This window comes from Centrocercus urophasianus, unplaced genomic scaffold (genome assembly GCF_019232065.1).
Source record: "Centrocercus urophasianus isolate 14NV4802_14NV808 unplaced genomic scaffold, USGS_Curo_1.0 seq_35, whole genome shotgun sequence".
Classification (NCBI taxonomy): Eukaryota; Metazoa; Chordata; class Aves; order Galliformes; family Phasianidae; genus Centrocercus; species Centrocercus urophasianus.
Window position 1 is genome coordinate 5,165,166 of NW_024884922.1, and position 9,420 is coordinate 5,174,585.

The following is a 9,420-nucleotide window of genomic DNA, read 5'->3' on the forward strand; positions in this document are numbered from 1 at the left end:
TCATTTACAGCCTTTTTTTTTCTTCCTGAAAATAGCTAGGGAACTAGCACCAAACCTGGTATTTTAAAATAATTAAATCAAATGTTTAAGATTATTTAAGGTAATGGTGCAGCATGAATCAGACTGTAAGTATATAAGTAGGAGTGTAAAAGCCTTCTTATCTTTGGTTACCATGCCAATGACATCTAGCTATCAGATGACGTCATTTGCTTTGTTTTATAAGCAGGAATGAATTTCCCATCTGCAATCAGTGCTGTGCAAATTCAATCAGCAGACAGCACTGTGTTTTTTTAAGAAAGCTCTCCTGGCTGAAATAATGGTGCCTGGTGGTGCATCCCAGCTCTCCATAAAAAGTGCTATTGGAAGCTTGCTAACTTGGACAAGCCTCAAAATCAGCAAGCCAACTTCTGCAGATAAAATGGCTCAGAAAAACACAGACATTTTCAACATTGTCATGACTCCTGATCGCATCCCTAAATTTTTCATCCCTTCTCTGGACATAGAGCATATTGCTTTTCAACAGGAACCAGAGGAAGATACCACTGAGAATCCTCCAGAGAGACAAACGTCTGATGAAGTTGTTCAAAAGTGCAGGACAACTAGAAGCAAATCTGAATCCCACATCAGGAAAGATGTACTGTGTAAAGGAGGAAGTCTGCACAGAAGAGGAACACTGTGCTTAACAGAGCAAGCAATTTTCCCTGGAGACTTGGAGAGAGAAGCACATCACTCTGACCCAGCAACAAGAGCTGCCCTCTCTTTGCCTCACCTTTCCAAAATCACCACCCCTTATGGATTTCTCACACTGGGTGAGAGCCCCAATACCAGAAGGAAAGAGTCTCTCTTCTTCCAGAATGACTCTGCAGAGCTTAAATTCCTCACATCTCAAAGAAAGAAGACCACTTCACTCATAAGGAGCTCATCCAGCCCTTTTAGAGACCTTCAACAGAACGCTGAGTGCAGAAAGCTTTCAGCCACTCCTCTGAAGACAAGACGGGCTGTTTCCTGGGAGACTGTCTGCAGCAGCCAGCTTTCTTCCCTGCACTGCAAGCCAGACTCCAAAATGTTCCCTCTAAAATGTGACAAGAAGAAATTTCAGGTGACGATGAAGAGGCACCTGGCCAGCTTTAAGCGGATGTGCTCTGGCACCGGGATGAACTGGCTGTGTTAACAGCACAGGAAGCATTGCCAACTCTTAGATCTTGTGAAAACAGAACAGAAACAGTCTTCCACAGCAGTGTGCAAATATGAGCGGGTAGCACACAGTCAGTGTTGTGAGCTCTGGATAAGGGCCAGATTAGCAACCAGAAAGAACTTGCCTGTGCCCAGCAGGTTGAATGCATCTCTCGTTTCTTGAAGACATACTCAGCAGTTTGCAGCCCTTTAAAATGTAAGCAAAGACAGAACTAATTGAAAGAGGTCATTTTCCAAAATTAATGCTGACTTTCCTGCTCATGCCTGTATAATCTATGAGAAGGACCAAAATGACTGCATCAAAGTAAACTGCGAGGGAAGAAAATGTATGCTGTTAGAGTAGCAACGTTGGTTTCAGACTCATAGCAAACCTGAAAGGAAGAAACATTCTAGATGGTCAGGTAAAATGTGTTTTTTTGTTTGTTTGTTTGTTTTTTTTCCAACACATAAGAGTAGGTGAATAATAATTAAATGTTGATTTATTCCAGACTGTTTACAGTAGGTAGTTGCAAACAGTCCTTCATAATTTCTGTCAGGAACATGTTGGCTGAGAGGAGAAGCCAGGAGTTTACCTCACAGATAACAGTGACCAACTAGCTAGCTGCTCTCCTACTACTTTTAGCAGATAAGTTTGTTTTATGTACTCTAGTTTTTTGTTTTTAAGTTTGTTTTATGTTTTCTAGTTAGGCATTCAAGCCAGACGGAGTTAGGGGGAAAGCAGTGTGATTTGTTTACCTTGTTACTAGTGTCAAAGTATAAACAATGCTGTTTATAACTTGTTATTGTAGTAGTTATAACTGAACTCAATAAAATCTTTTTTTTTCTTTAATTGCCTCCTTAGTCACTTATGATTTATGTTACCCCCCCCCCTTTTTTTTTTTTTTTTTTTTTTTTTTTGTCTGTGTGTGTGTGTATATAATGGTCCTTACCTTAAAATTGGAAAAGAGGATAAAGCAGACAACCATGACTATGTGTTGTCAGAGGAACATGAACTTGTCATTCTGTTTGTTAACCTTAATTATTTTCCTAGATACTTATATTCTAGTACATTAAAGAAAATTTAAGATTTGGAAAAGATATCTGTGACAGCTAGAAATGCCCAGTGACATCCCAACACAGAGCTGGGAAGTTTTCTTTTGTGATATTATCAATATTTTTAAGCTTCTACATTCCAGATAAGAGAAAAGTTACTTGATACTGAATTTCAAAGGTACATGTGAAATATTTTAGGGTAAAAAAAATTTTATGCTGTGTAAGAATCAGGGCTAGCAGGAGAGAAAATCTGCTAAAGCCGATTGTTCTTTTTGCTGGGAGAAAGTTCTCTTCATTGAGGAAACCTAGAATATAGACAAGCTCAGCAGTACCTAATACAAAAATAATATCAACTTCACTGAAAGAGAGAACTGTATCATTTGAATTAAAATTGTCTACTACAATCTTTTGTATTTTATTTATTTGTGGGGCATAATCAGTACTGATGGTATTTAAAATAGTTTCAAGAGTTCTCATCACCCAGGAAAATAATTGTTGTCTGGAGGTGAGATACTCTGGTTTTATTGACTAGGAACCAATTCTGTGAAGCAAATACAGCTCAAGCAGCCCATGAAGCTCATGTTCCAAATAATCCAAAATGAGCTAGCTGTACATCTCTGGCTGTGCAGCAGCGCAGAAATCACTGTGTGTGAAATGAAATATGTATGTGGAATTGAGTAAATTCACAGGTGGCTAACTCCTGTGACCACAACACACATATCGAACCCTGGCAGTCATTCAGACTTCTTTTATAATCTAAAATATGATTCATTTCATTTTCTACAGAAGACATCTAAAACTTGTCAGCTGTTTACATGATAGGTTTTGTCCAAAAGAATCCCAGTGGAACATCTTCACATCTTGTCAGAATTATAAGGGCAGTGCTTGGAATCCGACTCTTATCTCTCCAAGTACGGTTTGTAAAAAAGGACTGATATTCTGCACTTGTAAGAGAAATTATTTCCTTCTTTTTTAATTTGATGAATCTATTTTAAAAACTAAGAAACATAACTTGTGGAAATATGCTTGGCTGAGGAGAGCATAAACTTTTATGTTCTTTTTATGTCACATTTGCAATTCTACTTAGTCATTCAACCGATTTGCATTTATGGTGACCATGACAGAAGATCTTATTAGTTGAATAGCTTTGAAAAAGAGCTGAAGCACAGCTGAAGTTGCAGACTGCACACCATAATCCACACTATGTAACCCACCTTGTGCTACACATGTTCCTGCTCATATTCATACCCAACTATACGTGTCACATTTCATAGAATCACAGAATGGCTTAGATTGGAATAGACCTCAAAAATCACCTACTTCCAATCAGCTGCCATGGGCAGGATTGTCAACCACTAAAACAAGTGCAAGACCAGGCTGCCCAAGGCCCCAGTCAACTAGACCTTGAACACCACCAGGGATGGGGCATCCACAGCTTCTCTGGACAACCTGAGCCAGTGCCTCAGCAACCTCTAAGTGAAAAATCGTTCCCAGACATCTAATCTAAATCTCCCCTCCTTTAGGGTAAGATTAGATTAGAACTAATTTAGATTAGATCCTCCTTCTTCAGCGGAAATTTACTCTCACATTAACCATGCTGATTTTTTTTTTACTCTAGAATGTTCAGTATTAGATTTAATTTATTTTCTATTTCAACAAGTTATGTGATATTTAAGCCACTCTGGATACAATCAAAATGTTTAGACCCTGTCTGGAGTTATTGTACAATCACAGAAATGTTGAGGTTGGGAAGCACATCTGGGTCCAACTTGTTCAACCTCAGTTCAAGCGCAGTGATCTAGAGCAGAGTGAGAATGTCTTTGCTCATTTTTTTGAAGATCTCCATGGAAGGAGACACCACCAGACACCACCTGTCTGGGCAGCCTGTGCTAATGCTCTACCATTTGTATGGTACCAAAGAACTTCCTGATGGTTTTTTTTGGAACATCTTGTGCTCCAGTTTGTGTCCATTTCCTGCCACTGGACATCACTGAAAGTGATTGTCTTGAAGTGTACATTTTTAGTTGACCAGCTAGCTTAAAACACAGTACGTTTGGTGCATTGTACCTCCTTCTGGGATCCTTCCATTTCTCCTATGTATCCTACAAATCGATGGAGAAAAGGTGAGGGGGAGTGTTAAAATTCGCTACATCTGAGCTCTCAGTGATGAAGAGTGAAATGGTTGCTTGGGGCTTCCTCTATGCTTACTACTGAGCTCTACCTGTACATCTCTGGGGGGAAGGGGAAAAAAAAAAAAAAAAAAAAAAAAAGTTATCAATTAATTTTAAAAAGAAAACAAAACAGTCAATTTTTACGCCAGTATTCATTGCACTTTTAATAGTCATCTTCTTCTCTGTGGATTTCTTCTAAGATACTCATTGTAGGGACTTCTTGATCTATCATGATAAATGTGAGAGCATATTTTTGCTTCCCAGTTCTACAGCTTTCTTTCAACAAGTTCTTCCCTAATAGGGAGATGAAGGATAGGTAGAAATGGGTGAGGGCTGTGCAGAACTGCGTGCACAGACAACAGGTGAAGTGTTCATCACTCTTTATTGCAAAGGAGTGCAAAAAGCTCAAGGGAGAAATTTCCAGAGGTACTATGTTGTCCACATCAAATCTTAGAAAATAAATCTGATGTGTGTGTTCCTTTCTCTCTATGATGATGACAAGGGAGTTATTACTCTGTAACTTACCCACTTTTCTCCCTTAACAGAAGGCCAGCAGTCTTGTAATCAGACTAAAAAGCTGTTGTTTGGATTCGCTGTCACTGAAAGTATTCTCTGTAAGAGAAAGATAATAACCAGTATTTCGCATTTGAGTTTCAAAATTTTTATAGTCGTTCATATAACTGAGATTGAGATATTTTTTTTTCCTATTTCTCCATGGTAGTAATTTCCCTGGATGACACTGAAATATCAGTTGTGGTCAATGGAGTTAAACCCAGTTTGTGGCCTGTCATGAGCAGTGTCCCCCAGGGCTCGATTCTGGGGCAGCTTCTACTTAACATCTTTATTAATGAGCAGGCTTGGAGAGAAGTGTCTGGAAAGCTGCCTTATAGAAAAGGACCTTGGTACACTGACGGACTGTCAGCTGAATATGAGCTAGCAGTGTGCTCAGGTGGCCAAGAAGGCCAATGGCATCCTGGCTTGGATCAGGAATGGTGTGGTGAGCAGGACTAGGGAAGTCATCCTGCCAATGTATTTGCCATTGGTGTGGTCTCACCTCGAGTACTATGTTCGGTTTTGGCACCTCAGAACAGAAAGGACATAGTGTAAGATTATTCTTTTACATCATTGTCTCAAAGCTTGTTGGGGAAACAGATGAACAAGTCCAGGCAAATCCTGGGCAAGGGTTGTGAAATCCTCTGTCTGAAGGACAGAGATGGACAAGGCCAGGGGCAACGAGAGAGAGATAAGCTACATCTTAATTTCCATGAAACAGTCTTTTGTGTGAGCTTATCTCAAGGAAGATGGCCACCTCAGGGGGTACTCACATGACTCTTGCTCAAGCACCCAGGGATGTCATGTATGCAGGACAAAAAGTAGGATAAAAGAGTGTCAATGGTTTACAAGCTGGTTTGGCCTGGTTCCGTGACAGCGGGGTGGAGGGATCTATTGATCAGCACCTGCATAAAATGGAAACAGGGGACCCCAAAATAATTGAAAACAGTGGCAATGATCTGAGGTGAAACAAACTAATTTACTATAATACAGTATCAGCAGAAAAATAATAAGAGACAGAGAGAGCGTGTCTGAAAGGTGGATAGGCCTCACCACAACGCTGAGGTGAGAAGTGCAGTCCAGTTGAGCCGATAAAGAAAAGCAGACAGAAGGGCAGACAGAGAAGCGGAGGCGAAGAAGAGCAGGCAAAGAAGAGAGCATCAGGTGATCTTGCCAGGAGTTATATATCCTCACTGACCACAAAGTCCCCTGGAAAAATGTAGTTCTCCTCCTCTGGACGGGCAGCTGGAACTTGAGCATCAGTACTCAAAGCCCCAGTGCATTACGTGATATTATGATGTAGAATACCGATAACCAAAATCATAAAACCATGATATTCCACCCCTTATTCTACATCACTACATCATGCTTAATATATACAAACACATGCACATACAAACCTATGTATAAACACATGGAATTACTGACTGCACTCCCCCAGTATCAAATTCCCTTGTGGTACACATTGAACATCCCTGTTTCTCTGCATTACCCGCCAAAGGGACCCAGGTCCCTGGGCAAAAACAATTCCACGAAGAGGTTTGCCCTTCCCAGAAGCTGGAAAGACCTAAACTGCTTTTCCCAACAAGTTCTTTACATGTAGTACAGGTACCTTATCTCCCTTGAGAGATCTTGACTGACCGATCCTCTGGTGTTGACCAGTCAGGTGGCTTCTGCCAAATACTTCTCCCAGTGCTTAAATGTTCCGCCACCCAGTGCTTTTAGCATCGTTTTCAACAGCCCATTGTAGCATTCGATCTTACCAGAGGCTGGTGCATGATAGGGGATATGATAAATCCACTCAATGCCATGTTCTCTGGCCCAAGTATCCACAGGTGAATTTTTGAAATGAGTTGCATTATCTGACTCAATTCTTTCCGGGGTGCCATGTTGCCCCAGCTTTGCCTCTCCAGACCTAATATGGTGTTTCAGGTGGTAACATGGGGTACTGCATATGTTTCAAGCCACCCAGTGGTTGCCTCCACCATGGGGAGCACATAACGCTTACTATTGCGAGATTGTGGCAAGGTGATATAATCAACCTGCCATGCCTCCCCATATTTGTACTTTTGCCATCGCCCTTCCTCCCAGAGAGGTTTCATCCTCTTGGCTTGTTTAATTGTGGCGCATGTGTCACAGTCGTGAATAACCTGTGCAATAGCATCCACAGTTAAGTCCACCCCTTGTTCTCTAGCCCACTTATATGTCACATCTCTTCCTTGATGGCCGGAGGTCTCATGGGCCCATCGAACTAGAAATAATTCACTCTTGTTCTGCCAATCTAGGTCCATTTGAGCCACCTCATTCTTTCCCAACAAAGCTTTCCGAGAGCAGAGAGAGAGATTCGTTCTAAACAGCTAAAAAGCAACTGTTGCTCATGTTCTCCACCAAGAAGAGCAGTCAAAGAGTAATTGAAAACTATAAAATTTAGGTTTTCTGGCAACAGATTCCTCATGAAGAAGAAGTGGTTTCTGTCATGAGAAGCCTCACAACCTGCCCCTCTCCCTCCTGGACTTGCTCTGCACTCTACCACTATGCTGATGAAGAACAAAGGTGTCTGCCATCAGATTCCTTACTACGGAATTCCTGCATGCTGACAGACTCTCCTGGGCCTCCTACCTGAGTCCTGCTGCTTCCTCCCAGATTGGCTCCATGACTGCTTCCTGCTACCTGCTTGCTGCCCAAGGCCGGCCATGCTGCTGCTCTCTCCCCTTGCTGCTTCTGCCTCTTTATCAGGGGTGGACTGGGCACACCAAAATTGGCATAATTTGCAGAGTGTTTCAGACTGCATTAGTGTCTTACAGAATGAGACTCGTACACAAGCTGGAAAAGGAAAGTCGTTTATTTGTGCCATACTCAGGTTTGCTTTAAAAGCTGCTGTGGAGTTCCAAAATGAAAAGCATTCGGCAGAACTCCAAACCATACAAGCACTACTGGAATCAGTTAGAACTCTAATTAGTAGAATGGCACAAGAATTTGTAAAATCTCTGCAGAATCAAATAGTGAACCTTTAGGAACAATTAGAAGGAGAGAAACATAATTCGGCTTTGTTGCAAATGGCTTTTAAGGAACTGTTAACATGTAAGGATACTAGCAATACTGTCACCCATAGTTTGCCTCAAGAAAAAACTTTTCCTCAAGAGGAACTACAAGAAATAAAAGAAAGACTAGACAAATTAGAAACCCCAGCAGCCCCAATTTGTGTCCTTTGATAAAAACCTTCGATAACAGCAAGGATCTAGATCCTCTAATGAATGTTAAGGAAATTCCGTTCTCGGCCACCTAGCTAGCGAAACTGAAAAAAGCACTTTAGCCACTCTCCAAAGGAATCAGAAACAGAATATATATGGAGGGTGAGTCTCACTGTCTCACCGGTGGCGACCAGATTCGGTTGATGGAAAAGGAAGCAGAAGGTTACTGGGTACCAGGAGTATTTCTAACTACTGGTTACAATCGTGCTCCCTGGTCATTAACACAAAGGACTTCCTATTGGATAGGTGGTCTCAACCCTTTAGAAAGGGAGATCCTCTTGCCATTACTGAACTACTGATCAATTAGTAGAGAGCATTCAAAAGGCTGCTTGTCTCCAACTGATGTATGATAGAAAGCTGCAGACACATCATGATGATGCCCATTGATACTGAGAGAATGGCCCCTTTAATTAGAGGGCTTCCAGAATCACTGAAGCCCATAGGCATATAATTACAAGCAAGGATACAAGCTATGTCTCAAGGAGAAAGAACCCGAGCATTGTTAGAAGAAACTGTAACCCTCAACCATCTGCAGTCAGGATGTGGACATGGGCAGAGGTAGCCCAAGAGTTAATTAACTGTGGAAGAAAATATGGGCCAGTGGTTTCTTTTCCCAGTAAATCTGAATCAAGACGAGTAAGGCTTTCAGCAGCCAGTTTTGTCCCCAGGCCACCTAGACCTAAACTTAATGGAACTGAAAAGGCTTGGTCCCCAGTAAAAACAGATAGGCGGAGCATTGATCATAAACATAATGGGCTTTGGACTTTGGGCTGGAAAAAGGGTATTCTCCAAAATTTGATGGATGGATTGACAACAGATAGGCTTGAGATGCTGGTTACCGGATGGCCGACTAGACTTGAAAGTAAAATGCCAGGTCCTAGTGCCCCCATCATCCCCCTCACCTGCAACGCCTGAACAGCTACCAGAGCCATTGGGAAACTAATTCCTTCACCCCTCTCAAGTGAATGGGGGAGTGAAGGGTGGATGTTTATTAGGAGGCTCACAACTAACGGAAGAAAGCTATTAATTACATGCATTGTTGAACCTAACTTAGTCCCAGTGACATTTCTTGTAGACACAGGAGCACAAGTTTCAGCTATCAAAAGGGAGGATGCTGACTATGCTGGTGTAACTCTATCCTGCAGAAAGATATTTGTGGCAGATGCCATGGGTGGGGCACATTCACAGACCGTGGCAACAGTGAGGCTAAGGTTACCTGG

General features: G+C 41.7%; 1 pseudogene; it reads left to right on the forward strand.

The window, feature by feature from the left end:
• The first annotated feature begins 7,660 nt into the window (after nt 1–7,660).
• LOC122166974 lies at nt 7,661–9,115 on the forward strand (annotated as a pseudogene).
• The last annotated feature ends 305 nt before the right edge of the window (nt 9,116–9,420 follow it).